At 42.8% G+C, this 19,219-nt stretch overlaps 1 protein-coding gene and 1 long non-coding RNA gene across 4 annotated transcripts in view; one reads left to right on the top strand and one right to left on the bottom strand.

Annotated features, from left to right (window-relative positions):
- LOC118969998 (uncharacterized) overlaps window positions 1-17,263 on the bottom strand; it is a 49,092-nt gene extending 31,829 nt beyond the window's left edge. Inside the window, exons 1-2 of the long non-coding RNA XR_005057806.2 lie at window positions 17,047-17,263; window positions 16,445-16,485 (exon numbers count right to left, since the gene is read on the bottom strand). This is a non-coding gene — a long non-coding RNA (uncharacterized lncRNA). The remainder of the gene's footprint in view (window positions 1-16,444; window positions 16,486-17,046) is intronic.
- Window positions 17,264-17,554: 291 nt separating this feature from the next.
- Window positions 17,555-19,219, top strand: part of ZHX2 (zinc fingers and homeoboxes 2) — a 139,316-nt gene continuing 137,651 nt past the window's right edge. For all 3 annotated transcript variants that reach the window (XM_073230071.1, XM_037005265.2, XM_073230069.1), the window contains exon 1: window positions 17,555-18,846. The gene's annotated coding sequence lies outside the window, so the exon portion shown is untranslated. The remainder of the gene's footprint in view (window positions 18,847-19,219) is intronic.

Raw genomic sequence — 19,219 nt, 5'->3', positions numbered from 1 at the left:
CCATCAGTGCTCCCTTCACATCTCTCTCATGCCCAAAGTTTCGAATTCACGAAAGAAGTGGGAGATTCAAGCTTGGAAGGTGAGCTCAGAAGCTCTATGTCAGCGAGGGCAGACAGAAATGTTTCCTTTATTTCTCAAAAGGGAAATGAATCAAGACCCTTTCAGGATCCAGGGTACATCAAAGGCATGCCTTCCTGTCAGGACATCCCTACAGAGCCCCGTCCCCTTCATGAGAGCAGCTGAGCACCACATGGGGTCAGGGGAGGCCAACAAGGGACCCAGGACTCTCGCCACCACTGGTCTCGGTGTAGACCATGGAGAAGCCTGGACACCCACGTTCACCCAGCAATATGAGCTGTCTCTCCCCTCCCCACTAGGGTGGCATCAGAGAAGCAGTGGAACATCAAGACTTCCAACATAGCCCATCGATAACAAGGCCATCCCATCATGGCATCAACAGAGACCACATAGGCCCCAGAATGCCTTCCCTTGACCAACAGCAAGGAGGAACTCCCCCCTTTCCAGGTAGAAGGACCCTAGACCTCTACCCCCAAGCTGGCAGTAACACAACAGACCCCTGTCCCTTCCCCTGCCAGACTGATGTTGGGGAAAGCCAGCTAAAACAAAAGATTTAAGGAAGACCCAGAGTCTCAAAATAATATCAAACTGTCCACAATTCAGTCAAAAATCACTATTCATACTAAGGACCAGGAAGATCTGGCACAGAACGAAAAAGGCCAATCAATAAATGCCAATACCAACATGACAGAATTATGTTGGAATTAATCCAACAAAGATTTTAAAGCAGCCATGATAAAAATGTCTCAGAAAGCGAATATGAACATGCTTCAACTAAATGAAAATACAGAAGGCCTCAGCAAGGAGATAGAAAATCTCAAGAAAGCAATTAAAAATATAAAGGAAAACCAACAGGAAATTGTAGACCTGAAAAATACAATATCCAGATAAAAGCCTCAGTGGATGGACACAACAGCATAATGGAAGGGACAGCGGAAAGAAAGGGTGAATTCAGAGACAGAACAACTGAGATCACCCAGTCTGAACAACAGGAAAAACAGACTGAAAAAATAAAAAATGAGCAGAGCCTCAGGGAACTGTGAGACCATAACAAAAGATGTAACATTTGTGTCATTGGAGTCCCAGGAGGGGAGAAAAAGGATTAGGGTGAAAGGTTTCTTAAAGAAAAACATGGTTGAAAAACATCCCAAATTTTTCAAGAGACAGAAACCTACAGATTAAGAAGCCAAGTGAACCCCAAACAGGATAACCGTATATGCACCAAATAACAGAGCTGAAAAACCTGGGAAGCAAAAACTGATAGAGCAGATAGGAGAACTAGACAAATCCACAATTACAGTTGGAGATTTCAATACCCTTCTCTCACGGATTGATAAAACAATCAGACAAAAAAATCAGTAAGGATATAGAATGCAGAAACACCATCAACCAATAGGATCTAATAGACATTACAGAACATTCCACCCGATGACACTTTCTTCTAAAGTGTCCATGGAACATATGCCAATATTTACCAACCACTAGGCCATGAAACAAATCTCAACAAATTTAAAAGAATGGAAATTATATGCAGTGTATTCTGCAAACACAATAGAATCAAACTAGGAATCAATTACAGTGAGATAATAGAAAAATCTCCAAACATTTGAAAATTAAATACTGAAGTGCACCGAAATTTAAAATTTGGCTTTGTGAAAAAGTATGTCAAAAGTATAAAAAAGCAAGCTACAAAATTGGAGAAAATATTTCCAAACCACATATCCAACCAAGGACTTCTCAAAACTCAATGTATAAAAACAATCCAATTAGAAAATGGGCAAGAGACATGATGAGACTTTTCACCCAAGAGGAGATACAGATAGCAAACATGCACATAAAAAGATGTCTGCAATTAAAACTGGCCCAACACCAAATGCAATGGTGTATTTTTTCCCTACATATATGTATGACAATAACAATATTATACACAGCAATAATAGTACTATAACTTCATTCGGGTACCTGGACCCGATTCCAATGTGTGTAAGTAAGTATGTGGGAGGGGGTCTTCCCACACATACTTAAACCAAGCAATTCTCGAACACCAGCAGGGTGTTGGAGAACTCAGTTCAGTTCTGATGCTGTCTGCCCAGGACAGCACCAGATGCCCAGGTTAAGGGCTCCGTCCTACAAGACTGCCCTCCACCCACCACTCCAGAAGCCGGTTGCAAGGCCCAGTTCCCTGTGCTTCTGACCTACTGACTACAGATTGGAAGTTCCCACGACCTCCCCCTTAAGTTCGATTAACTTGCTAGAGCGAATAAAAGAACTCAGGAAAACCGCTAACGTTTCCCAGTTTAATAAAGGATGCCATAAAGGATACAGGTTAAAGGCCAGATGAAGAGAGACACAGGGCAAGGTCCCAAATGAAGGAGCCTCTATCCTCGTGGAGTTTGGGGCCTGGTTCGGTGGCAAGTGGAGGCGTTCTGGCTCCCCAAGCATAGAAGCTCCCTCTGAACAAGAAGCAGGATCCAACTGAGCAGAGCAGGCACAGTAGAAAGCAAGCAAGTAGTGGTACGCTCTTCTCTGGGAGTTTTGCAGGGCTTCATTGCACAGTCATGATTGACTAAATTATAGGTCATTGGCTGATTGAACCTCTAGCCGCCGCCTTTGGGTGAGGGTCCAAAAGTCTCTCATTAACATGACAAAACACCCATTTCACCTTTAAGGCTCTGAAGTGTTTTCTGGAACTGTGGATGAAGACCAAATATACCTGGGAAATGTATATTTGGTCATATAAGTGACCAAATATGTATTTCTTATAACTCATTATATCACAATGTCCATTGTATCAGTAGCCCTTAGGGAAATGCAGATTAAAGCCACAGTGAGATGATACTCATTCACCACTTATCCAAAATGGTAAAAAAAAAAAAAAAAAATTTACAACACCAATTGCTGATGAGGTTGCAGAGAAACTGGATCACTCTTACATTGCTGGTGGAAATGTAAAATGATACAGCCACTGGAGAAAACAGTTTGGCAGTTTCTTACAAAACTAAAATGCCCTGATCATATGACTCAGCAACCACACTCCTGAGCCTTTCTCCCAGATAGACGGTCTTAGGTTTACAGAAAACCTGTATACAACTGTTTGTAGCATCTTCATTCATACTATCCAGAAACAGGAAAACATCCAGATGTCCTTCAACGTGTAAATGGTTAAACAAACTGCAGTATACCCATATCAAAGAATACTACCAAGAATAAAAACAAATGATTGATACGTGCAACAACCTGGAAGAATCTCCAAAGAATTGTATTTTCCAGAGTGGGAAAAAAAACAGTCCTAAAAACAGTCCCATACTGTATGATTCCATTCATTTAAAATTCCTAAAATGACAAAATTAGAGGAGTGGTTAACAGATTGACTGCTACAAAGGAAGAGAAGTGGATTGGATATAAAATGTGATGGTCCTCAGCCTGTGAATCTATAATAAACTCATAATAAAAAAATCTTCATTAAAAAAATAACTACATTCTTCCTAATTACAAACCTTAAATAGAATTCGTGCCTCATATCGAATTTACTGAGTATCATAATTCCTCCAGGTGGTAAAGATACCTCGAGACAAGTGCTGGGCATAGAAGCCACAGGGCATAAATCTGCAAAGAAGTAAAAAGCTAACCTTTTCAAACAATATGGCTTCTCTCTCACTTACCAACTTTACATTTCCCTGTATGGCCCCGGAAGATGACTGGTTAGCCAGAGACGGGTAAGATTCCTCAAGGGAGGAACAACCTAAGACCGGCACAGTCACAGGGGGGCCATCAGGTGAGAAATTGGGGATCAACAGAGGTGAGGCTTAGAACCTCACACCCCCTGTTTTGAGAGAAATCTTCTGCATCTGTGGATGTCTTGCTGCCCTTGTCTAGCCTGGATTAATACTTAGTCCATAGGCACACACCTGATCATCTACGTTTGCGCTCTTACAGCACTAAACTATGTTTTCTACCTTTATCTTGCATCTACCTACCACTTCAGCATTTTATTAAAAATAAAAATAATAATAATAATAAAGGGAGAAATGTGGGATCAACATATAAATCAAGTACAAAAATCAAACGAATATTCATATTTGACCTGATTGTTTATAGGTCATAATGTGTGATCAAAACCGAAAGTTTCTGTGATGAATGCCCTTGTACTGTTCACCATGTAAGAACTTATTCACTATGTAAGAATTCATTCACCATGTAAGAACTTGTTCGTTAGGCTTCAGAAGATTGGAGACTGACGAGAATTAGACTTGAGATGGATTAATGATTGTACATTGAGCATTGACCCCCCTATACTGAATTTTATTGTTGTTAACAACCATTTGATCAATAAATATGAGAGATGCCCTCTCAAAAAAAATAAAATAAAATAACTACAACATAAAAAATAAACTTCAAGTTTTAACTTTTTGTCACAAATATAAGAAAAGGATTTTAACAGAATAGGAGTAACATATACTACTTATGATAAGTAAAATGTTCAATAAAGGAATTTTGAGTTCAAGCAGTCTAAAATAAAGGATTCATGCCGAATCATCTTTCGGCGATGACAGATTCTGTAAGGGCTGTTTTCAGTTACAATTTGTCCTGTATTCACTCTAGTATTTGTATCGTGTTTTTATTAGTATCTATGAAATCTTACTGTATATTTCCCTGTTGTATCAAAATGAGTAAAATATTCTCAGGTTATCTCTCATGAATGATTATTTTATATTATCATACCTCCTTTTAGATGCTTTTACTATATTTTGCTGTGGATTGGTAGAAATGTAGGCTTAATCCAGGCAACTGCATGTTAGCATGGAAGAATATTCATATGCATTTGCTGTAGATAAGTATATGTCCCCTCCTACACCCAGCCAGGATAAAAAAGAAATCAAAATAAATCTACCCATTTCTAAAAAAATAAAAAATAAAAAAAATAAACTTCAAATTTCATACAACTAAAAAAAAAGACTTAAAAAGTACACGTGGAATCCAAATAAAGGCTCTACTAATATTGTACCAACATCAACTTCCCCATTTTAAAAAATGTACTAGGGTTATGTAAGCCATTATCATTGGGGGAAGCTGGGGGAAGCATATATGGGATCTTTCTGTACTATTTTTGCAACTTCTTGGGAATCTTAAACTATTGTAAAATAAAAAGTTATAATATTTAAAAACCACATAATATTCTAATTTTCTTACCTTCAATCAATTCTTAAGAAACCACAGACAAATCCCAGTCCTGCTGTCTGGGTGTCTGCATAACCCCCATATAGATATATGCTCTACTCTGGAAAGAACATACTCTTGAAGTGCAGATCAGTTGTAAATCAGAAATCTCAACTCAGATGTGCAAGACTTACAACTTTCTTTAATTTTTATAATGCAATTTCATTTGTATTTTGAGCTCCCATTCAGCCTATGTAGTATAAATAGCCTTAGGCAATTAGGCCCCTGCCCCTTGCTCCCTTCCCTAGGGAGACAGCCCAAGTTTCAGGAGACTTATGTAGAGCCTGATATCAATGTGGGATGCAGAGGGGGTAGGGGAAAAGCACCCTCTTATCTTCAGCATCATTTGTCCACACTGCCATCCTGTTGGAATCCATAATCACATCATCCCTCAGTCACTGGTGTGCCCAGGCACCTGCAGAGACATTCCTGAGCCCCACCTGTAAGGCCTCTTGCACAGGCAGCACCCATTGATGCCACCTGAATTCACTCCCTGTGTCTGCTGTAACAGATCACCACAAGCCTAGGGGCTTAAAACAATACAAATGCATTGTCTTACAGTTCTGGAGGGTAGCAGCCTAAAAAGGGAGTTATGGGGTGTTGGCCAGGTTACTCCAGGGGAGAGTCTGTCTTCTTGCCTTGTCCCCTCCCACAGCTGGCCTGCATTACTTGGCTTGTGGCCACATCACTCTGACCTTTTGCTGCGTCACATCTCTGACTCCAACCCTTCACCTCCCTCTTATGCAGACCCTTGTTTACATTAGGCCCACCCCATATTTCAGGATAATCCCCCATCCCAAGATCCTTAATTACATCTACAAAGTATCTTTTGCCACCTAAGTTAACATAAGCACCATTCCCAGCAATGAGGATATGGATGTCTTGACAGGTGGAGGAGGCATTTTTCTGCCTACCCCACACCACCCTTGGCACTCAGGGTTGTCCCATGCTCACCCACCACACTGGTTACTATTGCTGCATCACAAACCATCCCCAACTTGGGATATGAAATGATCCTTTTATTATGTCCTCTGATTCTATGGCTCAGGAATGCAGACAGGACACAGTGGGGATGGCTCATCACTGCTCTCTGATTTCTGGAGCGTCGGCTGGTAAGACCAGTACCTGGAAGTGACTCAACAGCTGAGGCTGGAATCACCCGGGGGTGTCATCACCCCCATGTCTGGTGGTCGATGCTGGCTGTCACCTGGGACCTCAGCAGGGGATGTAGCCTGGGGACTCTCCCTCTGTGAAGCGGTGGCCTCACAGCCTAGCAGCCTCAGGGCAGCCACTCTTCTCACACAGTGGCTCCAGTCTCCAAAACCCATGGACAAGGTAGACACTCACTTGGTTTTTGCAAGCTGGCATCAGAGATCACATAGAATCATTTCGGCCATGTACTGTTGACTGAAGCTATCACAGCCCATCCAAGTTCAAGCAGAGGGGCACTGAGCTCACTTTCCTGAACAGCAGTGGGATGGGAGGCAGTCTTGTGTCCATCTGCCACACCAATCAGCCAGTTGTAAATCTAGGGGAGTCTCTACCCAGGTATGGAGCAGGGGCCCTGAGCTTGGACCTCACAGGCCTCCTCGGGGTTCACCCGACAGGAACCTGAGTTGCTCTCATCACACCCCCTTCCTCCCTGAAGCCAAAGGAATCCGTTCGTAGTTGGGGGAGGGGGGTGGGGTGTCTCTCCATCATGTTCTCCCTAAAATGTACTGTCCATGTCCTAAGTTCTTTCATTCCTCCTGGGGATTCATGTTTTTAAAACTAGAAAGCTAGGAATTGGCTCCAAAATATAGTTTCTGCCTCACTCATTTCTTCTCTGAAGCCAAATCATTAAAAGGTCTATCCTTACTTAAAGGGGGTAGAGGGGAAGGTCAGGGAATACAAGGAAATGGATGGAGGCAAGGCTATCAGGAAACATTTCCAAAAATGTTACCTTGTCACAGCAATAAATCTCACAACAGCTTGTATCTCCTGTTGGGGGTCTCAAAAGATCCCTCCCAAAATTGTACCCATTTTCCCTACCCAGGTTTAGAACAAGTTGGCAAATAAAATAAAGAGTATATAGGGGGCCCAAAACTGACAGAAGGCAGGGATCATAGGTCTGTGCTATGGCTGAATGTCTCCTCAAAATCCGTATGTGATGGCATTTGGCATGGAGCCTTTGACAGGTAATTAGGGGTTGATGAGGTTATGAGGGTGAGGCCCTCATGAGGGATTAGTTGCCCTTATAGGAGAGGAAGAGATACCTACTCCCCACCCGCAAGGTGAGCACACAGTGAGATTAGAGGCTGTCTACACACCAAAGGAAAGAGGCCTTAGAATGAAACTTACATTGCTGGCACTTGAATCTTAGACTTTCCAGTCTCCAGAACTCTAAGAAACAAATATGTGTTATTTAAGCCCCCCAGTCTGTGGTATTTTGTTATCATAAATGGAAAAAACTAAGATAGTCTGTTAGTCATGTGAGCTGCACATCCTGAACCCAGAATGAAGCCGACATACCACACAGCTGCCCTCAACCACAGTAAGACCAGAACAAAGGAGACGCTGGCTCTCGGGAGAAGCACCCCTGAGAAGAAGGGGGGAGCTGACCCAAACATTTCCACAGGCATGAAGAGGCAGATGCATCCTCACAGAAAACCCCTCATCATGGAAATCAGGAATGGGGAAAGGCATTCCCTTCAAATATCATTTATGAACAAATGATGCAGGCTTCCATTCACTTCTTTGTTCAGCTCTTACTCAGCATCTATCCTTTATCAGTCTTCTATTGCTGTGTAAGAAATTACCATAAACTGAGCAACATAAGACAATGCAAATTCATTATTTCTCAGTTTGCAGGTCAGAAGTCTAGGCACCGTACAACTGGATGTTCTGCTCAGAGGATCAGGCCTATCTAGATAATCTTCATCATCTGGATTTTTAAGGTCAGCTGATTTGAGACTTTAATTATGTTTGCAAAATCCTTTCACAGCAGTACCTAGGTTAGTGTCTGCCAGGGACCAGGAATCTTGGGGTCCAGCTTAGAATTCTATGAACCACATACTCCATGTTAGGCAAGAAATGAGGCCACAGAGATGACTGGCGAAATACCCATCAGAAGGGACTTAGAGTTAACAGATTTGGCAAACACAAAGAAGTAACAAGATTACAGAGCAATAATTGCTAATTCAAGGAAAGAGCTATATTCTGTAGGACTTCAGAGGAGGCAGAATTAACTCTCTTGGAAAAAGTGCAGGAAGGCCTCCAAAAGGAAGTGACCTTTGATCTGAGTCTTAAAGCACAGAGAGAAGCCATTCCAGGCAGAGGGTGGACCATTTACAAAATGGAAAAGACCATAGCAAATGGAGGGGGTGACAAGCAAGCCAGGGATGTTGTTGCATCTTAGAGGACAAGGTTAGAAGAAGCAGAAGACTGGGCTGGAAAAGTTGGTAGGGACCAGCTTGTATGAGATAACCCTAAAGAAATGGAAAGCAAAAATGATGGTGAGCAGATAAGAAAGAAACAAATCCTACCATTTGCAACAACAGGGATGGAGCTGGAGGACATTATGCTCAGTGAAATAAGCCAGGCAGAGAAAGATACTGCCAAATGATTTCCCTCATTTGTGGAGTATAACAATGAAGCAAAACTGAAGGAACAAAATAGCAGCAGATTCAGAGACTCCTAGAAGGAACTAGTGGTTACCAAAGGGAAGGGGTGTGGGAGGGCAGGTGGGGAGGGAGGGAGAAGGGGACTGAGAGGTATTATGTTTAGTACATGGTGTGGGGGATCACGGGGAGAACAGTGTAGCACAGAGAAGGCACATAGTGGATCTGTGGCATCTTGCTGCACTGATGGACAATGACTGCAGTGGGGTATGGGTGGGGACTTGATAATATGGGTAAATGTAGTAACCATATTGTTTTTCATGTGAAATTTTCATAAGCGTGTATATCAATAATACCTTAATTAAAAAAAAATTATGGTAAGCAGAGAAATGACCAGGCAAGACCTGGGTTTTGGTGACAGCAGGGATAGTGAGGGTAGAAATTGGAGGGAAATGAGTTAGTTGGTGTTTATAGCATTTCAATTCCTCAAACTAACCCTGTGTTTTCAGAGGGAGCAGTATTATAGCTGATTCAACCATGCAAGGCAAACAGGGGTCAGCAGTATGAGACATGTACCACTGGTAACTTGTGGGGTACATGAGATGGTTTGAAATGACACATGGGCCCATCAGTAAGGACCTCTGACTCAGAGAGAAAGTTATTCCTTTCAATTCTCTTCCCATCTTTTTAATTAGCTCAAGAAAAAGTTTCTCAGTTTCATGATAAACTGTCTTTCACACCTTTCGAACACCCTCATCCTCAGGCCCCACTTTCTGCAAATAACAGTAGCTAGCTAGCTAAATAGCACACAGCCTTTTTCCATGTATTATTTTTGTTAACTTTCATTTGTTATTATCAGTATTGGCTTTTCTTTTTCCACTATGATTAAAGCTTTATTATTATTATATTACTATTCACATTTTTATTGTGAATCAATGTAAATAAAAATGTTAAATGAGTAATACTGCAGGTAGTACATATGCCACTGGGGCAAAAGTTGTAAAGGTCATTTGCAAATGAATTAATTTGGGCCATACTGATGTAATAGGAAGCAGGCAGGATTTTGCAGCCAGTCAAACGGGTTCAAGTCTTGATTCTATCATATCAACTGGAAGGCCCGTGGATAATTCATAAACCTCTGTGAGCCTCAACTTCCTCCTATAAATTAAGGAGATGATATACCTACTCAGAATGTTATGAAGAATAAATGAAACAAAATGTAAGAAGCATCTTCTAAGTTGCCTTGTACACAGTAGGCACTCAAGTTCTCTTCACAGAGTGTATCTCTTAAGAATGAAAACCTCAGTTTTTGGCAATCCCAAATAGAAACTTAACTCTAGCACCTACTGCGTGTCTATCTGTGCTTGGTAAATATCACCTGAAAGTATTCATCTGCTTAGGATCTAGGACTTGTGGTCAGGAGGCCATTCTTAGGATGAATCCAGGTGTTTTGTGGGAAACAACTGGTAATTAGGAAAAGCATTTGACGCAGAATGGCCAGCCCAGGCGTCAGGGACGAGGCCCCCTAACCCTTTGTCCTGGCCTTTTCTATAATATCAGAATACTACATCCTGTAGAAATCAGTTGGAAGAACTGAAATATTCTGACATATGTGTGAATAAAGACTCATAAAAAACACCTCCCATTTCAGTTATCTATTGCTGTGTAACAAGCCACCCCCAAACTTAGTAGTGTTTAACAACTCCCATTGTATTATTACCTCTCATTATTTATTATCTTCTGTGGGTTGACAGGGTTACACTGAGTGGTTCTTCTGTTCTATGTAACATCAACTAGGGCTGTCACCAACTGGAGGGTCATCAGTTAGTCTGGAGCAACCAAGATGGCTCACTTACATGGCTGAAGTCTGATTGGGTGTCCACCAGAAATCAGCGAGGGCTGTTTCTGCTTTCCTCCTTGTGGCCTCTCCATGAAACTTGGGCTTCTAACAGCTTGGCAGCAACATTTCAAGAGGATAGACACAGAAACTGCCAGTCTCTTAAGGCTTGGGTTCATATGTCTCGGAATATCACTTCCATCGCATCCAAACAGGCACAGGACTAGTCCAGATTCACAGGGAGGAAAATAAACTCTACCCCTTAATGGTGAAGTATGTTTCATATACAGAAGGAAAGGCTAGATAACATCCACCTTGGGAAGCTATGTACTACACCTCCTAAAGCTTTCACTTTTTGAAAGGGTTTCACTCTAGAATCATGTTTGTATTTCAACAGCAAAATTTACCTAGGAACTTATTCTACGGAAATAATCATGGATGAGTCAAAGGATTTGACACAAGGTTGTCCAGTGGAAAAAAAAAAGGAAACTACCTAATATTCAACAGTCAGGGATGAAGTACATGCAATGGGATTTGAGGACAGTGTTTTGAGCATCTATACCCTGGAACCAGACAGATTTAGGTTTAAATTCCAAATCCACCACTTAATAGCTGGGCCGTGTTGAACAAGTTATTTAATTAAGCCTTTAGATCTCAGTTTCTGTACCTGTAAAGTGAAGACAATAGATGGATTGTTGTGAAATAGCAGCAGACTCACAGACTCCAAGAAGGGACTAGTGATTACCAAAGGGGAGGGGTGGGAGAGAGTGGGTGGGGAGGGAGGGAGAAGGGGTTTGTGGGGCACCAATGATTGGTGCACATGGTGTGTGTGGGATCACAGGGAAGACAGCGTAGCTCAGAGAAGACAAACAGGGACTCTGTGGCATCTTACTACACTGATGGACCTGATGGTGACTGCAAGGGGGTATAGGAGGAGACTCAATAATAAGGGTGAATGTAATAACTACATTGTTTTTCTTGTGTAACCTTCATAAGAGTGTATATCAATGATACCTTAATAAAAAAAGATGGATTGTTGTGATAATTCAATAAGATGATCTATGGCAAAGGCTCAGCACATAGTGAATAATCAGCAATTGTGAACTGCTATTGTTACTTGCAGTAGTTATTAATGCTGCTATTTTAATGCAAATATTTTCTTTCCATTCCCAGGCACATAACACTTCCATGGCTCCTTGTGGGTGTCCTTGTGATTAATTCTAACCAATGAGTTTTAAATGAACATGACATGTGTTATTTCCTGGCTAAGCATTTACTTGTCTGTACAAGAGCTTCTCCCTCTGGCACAATAATTGATAAACTCTTACGAATGTGGTGACTGCTTTGTCAGCCAGAGATCTGGAGTGACTAGATAATCAGAGTCTCCTTGCTGACCCTTTCATGGACATGTAGCAAGAACAAGAAATAAAGTGGTTTTGAGCTACTAAGATATGGGGGTTATTTTTTATTGCAGCATACGTAAGCCTAGCCTGACTAAAACAATGCTGTTTTTGTTGTTAATCGCCCTTGCATATAACAACATTACTATACTGTAACATTATATATTATATATTATTGCACATATTTGTTGTTTTATATATTGTATAATAATATATATTAATAAATGTGGAATATAAAACAAAGCATTTAAATTCTTAATGATGAGAAAAAACAGTAGTCACATAGGAGGGCCACTTTTGCTATTGAGGCTTCACTATACATAAAGCCACTTAAAATATTTTTATGCTTCCCACCAGGTTCCCCTCATCACTCATCCAAATATCAGCTCACCAAAAAGATTTCTTTCTATGTGTAACCTTCATAAGAGTGTATATCAATGATACCTTAATAAAAAAAGATGGATTGTTGTGATAATTCAATAAGATGATCTATGGCAAAGGATAAATTCATGTTCATGGAATTTATCACCACCTAATAGATTATATATTTACTTATTATCTAGGTCTAATATAAGTTTTGTAATCCAGGCCCTAGAACAGTGTGTGAAACAAAGTAGACAATTAAAAAAAATTAATGTAGGCACACATATACAGCAAAATTTTCACAGTGCTGTCTTCTGGGTGGTAACATTGAGTGACATCTGTCAATCCATTTATCTAATATATTTATTTTTGCTTATGCAATATATATTTTCAACAGATAACTTTTGTCTAAGTGAATTTTCAAAATTTTCAACAATGAATTGGTATTATTTTCATATGAGAAATGATAATAATAGGTAAAATTTACTGAGCACTCATTGTGGCTCAAGCACTAAAGCTCAATGCTTTACATGAATTATCTCAACATCCCTGGGAGCTGGGTAAAATTATTACCCACATTTGGTATTCATAGATAGGGATACTAAAGTTTGGAGAGGTTAAATGAACACTGGAGCTAGAATTCAAACCCCAGGGCCTCTATGCTATAGCCAGCACATAACTAACTAGATGAGTGCACACATCACGTGCATATATAAGCTCACTATAAAGAATAAAGAAGCACATTGGCACATGTTGTCTCATTGGAGGCTACAAAAATCTTATGAAGAAAGCCAGCAGGCATTATCATCCCCATTTCACAGGCATGGGCTTGTACGACCATGTCTTGCCATCTGCTCTCTACCATGCCCAGGCAACAGGTGCAGACTCTTTCTTCCCCACAATATCTGGCTGTGCAGCTCTTTCTTAGTGCCTTTGTATACTGACTGAAGACACAGTTCTGTTTCTCTCTGGCAGGCTTGAGGATTTGTTTTTTATAAGCAGACCTGCAGGAGAATTAATACAAGCCAGAAGTCAAGAGACTTGGTTTCTAGTCTTAGCATTGCCACCAATTGAGAGCCTCCATTTTCCCACCTGTAAAATGAGCTGATGAGAGGAACAGATCCCCAAGGGCCAATGCAGAGCTAACATTTCTCATGCTGGGACTCCAGATGAGGACTGACTGGCCATGAACTTCCCCACCAGCCATAAAGGCCGTGCACCATTTAGGTAGAAGCCTTGACCATAGGAAATGAAACTCTTAGTCAAGATCATTCTAGGTGAACAGAAATAGTGTATGCTCTTGAACAGCACTGGCTCCCTATTACTGGATGTGCCCTGACAAGCTGTGTACTTCATTCATTCATTTATTCAGCGATCACTTATTGGGTACCTATGATACACCAGGCAGATTTAAGCAGGGAGATACAGCAGTGAACAAAACAAAAGTACCTGCTGCTGGAACCTTACATTCCAGTAGGAAGACAACAAATAAATAACTAAGTGCAAATAAAAGAGAGAAATAAGATAAAAAAATGTGTCAGGTGATAATTCTCCAGGATTTTGTAAAAAAGAGGGACAATGTCTTTTAGGGGCCACATTTAGTCCTCTTCAGGAACAACAGCAAATGAAGGGGCATAGAAATAGCATTGGCCTTGCAATTACAAGACCTGGATTTAAATTATGGTTCTGAATTTAGTCTGTGAACTTGAAAACTACCGTATACCGTATATAATTACAGTAACCTCCATAAGCTTTAGTAAACTCCTCTGTAAAATGGGGATAATAGTACCCACTGTGCTTACCTTACAGAGATGATAAAGGATCAAACCAGACTGTGAAACAAATAAGATCTGAGTTTTCTCCATTTCATAAACTTTCTATCCTACATACCAAGCAGGTTCAAGTTGCAACTAAGTCAAGCTCCTGCTATAAACTTCAAACATTAAGTCCCAGCTCTGATCCTACCACTGCCATAGGATTTCTCTCAAGGCACCACACTTTATATCAAACCACAGGGTAAGAAGATGCAGACAGACGTGGAAGGAAACAGCATCTGCCTAGCATGTTTCCTTTTGTCCTTCCCCTTTGCAGGTATTCACAAAAGCAATCTAAGTGTTCCAAAAGGTCACACGCTCTCATTTTTCCATAAGTCATTTCAGTAGGCTGTTCCATGCTGTAGTTGATAAATTGATATTTGATAGTTTTCATTTTTCTTAAGAGTATTATAATGGAAAATTTAAATAAATGTAACACATAGAAGGATATATACCAATATTATAACCAGTGCCTGGTTGGACAGCTGGTAATCATTTTCTCTTTCTTGCTTGCTTCTCTGTATTTTGTTTTCTTTTTTCATTTGTTAAAAAAATACTTATCTAGCCTGTGCGTGCAGGGATCAGAGAGCTGAAAGAGGTGACCTGCGATTCGCATCTCAATTCTGAGTCTTTGCTGCTCCTGCCACATTTCCTCTGAGTTTATAAGCCAGGGTGGATTTGTTATCATTTGATTAGGGACTCCTCAAGGGTAATGCTGTTTTTTATTTCTTCTTCTGCCATTTCTAAATTTTCAATATCTCCCAGCCAGACCTCATTCGCACCAAGTTATGACAGAAGCTGCTTTCTCCCCACTAGGCCTCTACAAATCACCATGATGGACTTTTGTCCTGCCTTGATTTTGAAGCCACTAGACAAAGAGCTGAATCCAGGTTCTACTATTTTCTGGCAAGCTGAGTCTGGAGAGGCTCCTTAACCTCTCTGAATTCCATTTTTATCATCTATAACATGAGGCTAACAATACTCTCAGGGTAGGTGGTTGTAAGGATTTGACAAGATAAGGCATAGGAAGTGCTGACATGGTGCCTGGCACTTCGTAGGACCACAAAACATGGTTGCTGTTAGTAAGGGTAGTCTTGGGAAGCCCTAGAGGCTATTCTAGGCTGGAGGTGGAAATTAGGTTACGAAAAGGTAGGATTATAAAATCATTTAGAGCTCTGGCTCTGGCCTTTAATGAACCAGGTTTAAATCCTTGTTCCCTCTATCTGCCCTGGGCATGTTACTACATTTCTCTGAGCATTGGAGTTTTCATCTGTAAAAATGGGAATAATAATAAAACTTACCTTAATGGTGGCTCTCAAATTGTGACCATGGAACCTAGAGGTCTCCAAGACCCTTTCAAGAGATCCTCAAGGTCAAAACTACTTTCATAATGGGGCCACAATATTACTTGACCTTTCCACTCCCATTCTCTCACAGTCATTTTCCATGCATGGGTGACAGGTAATGGTGTCATTGCTCTGATGGCTAATGCAAGGTGTGTTTGTAAATTCCTGTGTTTTAAGTTAATTTCTAATGTGGCAAATATCAACATGTACATAATTCACTTACACAAAAGCTATCTGGGGTCCTCAATAATTTTAACAGTTTAAAGAGGACCTGAAACAAAGCATTTCGAGACACCTGATAGGGTTGCTGTAATGACTAAGCAGCACCTGGCATATACATACAAAGCCCTCAATAAACATTACCATTATAATTACTGAATTCAAAGCTCCTGAATCGTATCAGGTTAAGGGTCTGCCTCGTTCACCAACACATAAACCAAACTGAAATCATGTTTTATTCCCTGCTATTTGTTTATATAGTGAGAGTTCAGTCCATGCTAAACTTTGAAAACTTTTTAGACACTGTAGCACATGGTGATCGGAGGAGTGCCCTGAAGACATGGGGACTCAGGGAACAACCCAGAGGACTGCCTTGCTTGGCTCCACCCTGACCCTTCCCACCCGAGTCAACTCTCACCCAGCCAGAGCAGGTGGTAAAGAGGCAGGCGCAGAGGAAACTCAGGTAATAGACAACCATCCTTAAGTGGCTGACCATCAAGAGGAGGGACGACAGCCTCAAAACGGGAACAGCTTCCTTAAGGTTTACATAAATCCACAGAAACAGCCATACCTGTTTTCAAAGGGGTTGGGGCTGTGTAGCAGTGGAATGACCTGGAAGAGTCAAGAGCAAATAAGAATAAGACCTGGACGAGTCAAGAAAGAGTAGGCAACATAAAAATACTAAAGTTGGTAGAGTATTTTTTCTTTTTTCTTTTACTATTCTGGCACACCCTTTAGGGAAGGGAAAAACCAGCATCCCTAAATTCTAATTTGGTCATAAATAGATTAGGATAAGATACCAAATGAGTTTGAGAAAGGTGAGAGACAACCTGAGCCACAGTCATCAAGGAAGTTCTTAGCGTCCTTTCAGAGCCGGGTCAGTCAGTTAACCTTTCAGGTCTCCGAGAATTGCACAGGAGACCCCCTCTTCCTGGCCAGGACTTCGTTTTACGCGTCTTTTATCAAACCAACCAACTCACCTTACATCAGTAATAACCAAACAGGTGCGGGCCAGTATGAAAGCTTTGCATATGAGCTATTTTAATTTTCACTGTAAAAATTTCTGGAAACCCAAGGGATTGTGTTAGAGAAAAGCCCTAGGGGAGACCCCAAAAAAACCTCTTAGCTATTTTCTTTTCCACAGCCTAGGAAACGAAAATTTCGAAAGGTCACCCAGTATGTTGACTACGCGGTCAGGCCCCAAGGCCAGCTGTCCCCACTCCAATCCGCGTCCTCGCCGCGGCCACTCTGCCGCACACCGCCACCTGTTGCTGCCCTCAAGCTCAGAACCGAGTCAGAAACCGCCACTAGAGTTCGTTCTAATTCCTGGGAGCAGCGACTGGCTGGGAAGCCCCGACGCTCCTCGCCTACTAATACTCAGGGCGGGCGGGGACTCCGCAGAGCCTCCCAGCTCCAAGCTCCCTTTGTTTCGCTGCTGCGCTCACTGTGTCAAAAGTAGACCCCAGACAGCATCCCCTCGCCTGGCTCTGCTCCTGCGCGCTTGCGCCCAGCTCACAACTGGGAGATGCTGACTCGTCGAAACGCCTGCGGAGGGGAAATGGGTCCACTGCGCAGGAATGCACGGCGCCGACAGGTTGCCGGGTGAGATTCCGAAGCGTCCTCTGGATCCGGAATTCTTTAGAGCTCCCTAGCCGAGCGCTGTTACTGGAGCGCCGCGCCCAGAACCCAAGTTCACGGTTACCGCGGCCGCAAGCGAAGGGCAGAGAGATTCCCCCGCCCGTCTTTACTCTAAGACGCCGGAGGGGGCCCTCCCTCTGGGAACCGCGGAGTCCCATTTCCGAAAGTGACCCGCCTTGCTTCTGAGGGACTTCCCTGCGAACGCCGCAGGGGTGTGCATTTCTCCGAGTCTGAGAATCCCAGCCAACGCCGGCCCGACAAGAGTTTAAGTCAGCTCCCGGGGCGTCTGTTTGTTTATTGGCTCTTAAGGAAAAAAGTTTGAGGATTTTCAACCAACCTCAGACCTGGCGCAAGCGGAAATCTCGGCATCTCTTCAGCAAAAGTCATCTAATTTCAAGTCGTTATATAAGTGGGGGCATTAACTCTCCATACTCCAAGCTCTCTCATTACTACTCCAGGAGTAAATTGTATATCGCTTAAAAATTTTCTTTTTAGTTGTTATTATTTCCCTGAGCCCAAGGACCAGGGAAAGCGCAGGCAGCGCCCTGGGCGCGCAGCAGCCCCACCCGCGCGCTGCGGGAGGGTCGCGGGGTCCGGAGTCCCGCAGGCAACCAGCGAGCAGCCGGGCCGCGCAGTTCCTCATTCGCCACTCCACGTGGTCAGGATCAACAGTTTGTTGAGCTCATCAGTGACACCTTGAACTTTTCATAAAGAAAATGGGTATTGCATCGAGAGGGTTCGGCCGCGGCTGCCGGCCTGAGTCGTGCTTAATATTCAGTGATCTCGCTCGCGCCGACCCCTCCTTCCCCTCGCAGAAATTCCACCGAGTCCGTTACAGGGCTCAGACTTTTAAGTTAATTTACTACCCACCCCGCAACCCTGGCTAGTAACCAGCACCTTTAGGCTTAACCTCCCCCGCAGCTGCCGCCTGAAAATGACATTTCGCCGGCGTCTCCGGAGGGGGCTGAATTTCACTTTGTAACTTTCTGCGGAACCCGAGTCCGGGTGGCAGCTCGGGTAGTGGTATCGTATGCAAATACGCATGCTGACGTTACAGATCATGTGGGTTTTGGCGTAGATTCCCCACTGATCGAGACATTTTTTTTCCCCTTTTTTTTTCCTTCTTTTTTTTTTTTCTTTTAAAAAATTTGGCCACTGTTCTCCGTTCAGGGGCTTTTTCTGTCTGTCTGGCAGGCTGGCTTTCCCCCTCTTTCCCACGGAGCCCGGTGGGGAGTGGGGACTGGGTGGGGGGAGCCAGCAGAGTTCCATTTTGGAACGCCCGTGCCGCGTCTCCGCGTCTTCAGCCCGGGTCCCCGCGTTCCCAGCCCCGCGCAGGTAAGAAACTTCGCCCCGGCGCGGAGCACCCCCGCCCCGCGCCGCCAGCCCCGAGCCCCGTACGCCGGGCGCCGGCCACTCCAGCCCAACTTTCCCACCGCCGCTGCCGCCGCCGCCGCTCCCGAAAATGTGTTGTTAATGGGACTTGGCCGGGTTTGTGATTGGAATGGGGGGGCGCGGAAGGGGGGTCAGGCTCTTTTTGCCGGTGGGAAGAAATTAGAGGTTACAGAGGGGGGAGTTTTTTTTTTTTTAAGGAGTTTTGATGACAAGTTTGGATAAATGGGAGCCAGACCGAGGAGGAGGAGGAGGAGGAGGAAAAACATGTCTACGTTTCCCTATGTCGACATAAGCCACAAAAAAATATGGCGTCCGC

This window comes from Manis javanica, chromosome 2 (assembly GCF_040802235.1).
Source record: "Manis javanica isolate MJ-LG chromosome 2, MJ_LKY, whole genome shotgun sequence".
Taxonomy (NCBI): Eukaryota; Metazoa; Chordata; class Mammalia; order Pholidota; family Manidae; genus Manis; species Manis javanica.
The sequence above is the reverse complement of the archived record's forward strand: the minus strand, read 5'-3'. Positions and strand labels throughout refer to the sequence as shown.